Genomic DNA, 1,231 nt, shown 5'->3' with positions numbered 1-1,231 from the left:
ATCACTAGATGGTCCATCCTTTCATCACACTTCCAAATTTTGTCTCTGTAACTCCTTCCATGGGTGTTATGTTACCTATTCTAAGAAGGGGCAAAGTGTCCACACTTTGGTCTTCGTTCTCTTGAGTTTAATGCGTTTAGCAAATTGTATCTTATATCTTGGGTATCCTAAGTTTCTTTAAGACAAGAAAGGAATGACCAAGAAGGTGATTGGAGACCATTAGGGCCTTCTCACCAGTTTCGAAAAGGAATAAGAATTCCTAGTTTTCACAGGTCATATGACCTCTGCCCAAAGCTGTTTGGGTTGGGTCATCTATGAGACCTATGATTACAAGACCTGTCCAATAAAGTGAGAGGAACAGGATCTTTACCTGAACTGGTCTAAAAGAATAAGCCACTGCCCAAATAGAGCTATACTATGATTTATATTTGAAATTCTAAACAAAGGAATAAAAAGACATCCAGTACTCTGACATAGACTAGATATATAAATGTAAAGTTATCTTTATCCTGAGACAAGAGATAAGAGATTTAACATATGAAAAATCCAAAGAACACACACATACAAATACAAGATGATAGAACTGATAAAGCAATATACTTTTAAAGAGTTATTTATTTTGTTTTATGCGTTTGAGTGTTTTGTCTGTCATGTATGTGTATGGACCACATGCATTCCTGATGACCATAGAGGTTACAAGAGAGCATCAGATACCATGGAAGCAGGGTTACAGATGGATGTGCACTGCCATGTGGGTGCAAGAGCAACAACTGCTATTAACTTCTGAGTCATTTCTCAAGCCCCAAATCAACATACTTTTTAGCTTCAAAGAGAATAACACCAAAAAGAATAGAAAACTCAGAAACAAAATTGTTTTATTCTTTTATTTATTAGGTATTTTCTTTGTTTACATTTCCAATGCTATCTCAAAAGTCCCCCATATCCTCCCCCCAACTCCCCTCTCCTCTCACTCCCACTTCTTGGCCCTGGCGTTCCCCCAAACTGAGTCATATAAAGTTTGCAAGACCAATGGGCCTCTCTTTCCAATGATGGCTGACTAGGCCATCTTCTGATACATATGCAGCTTGAGACACAAGATCCAGGGGGTACTGCTTAGTTCATATTGTTGTCCCACCTATGGCATTGTAGACCCCTTTAGCTCTTTGGGTACTTTCTCTAGCTCCTCCATTGGAGGCCCTGTGATCCATCCAATAGCTGACTGTGAGCATCC

The sequence above is a fragment of the Mus caroli genome, chromosome 19 (assembly GCF_900094665.2).
Source record: "Mus caroli chromosome 19, CAROLI_EIJ_v1.1, whole genome shotgun sequence".
NCBI lineage: Eukaryota > Metazoa > Chordata > Mammalia > Rodentia > Muridae > Mus > Mus caroli.
The sequence above is the reverse complement of the archived record's forward strand: the minus strand, read 5'-3'. Positions refer to the sequence as shown.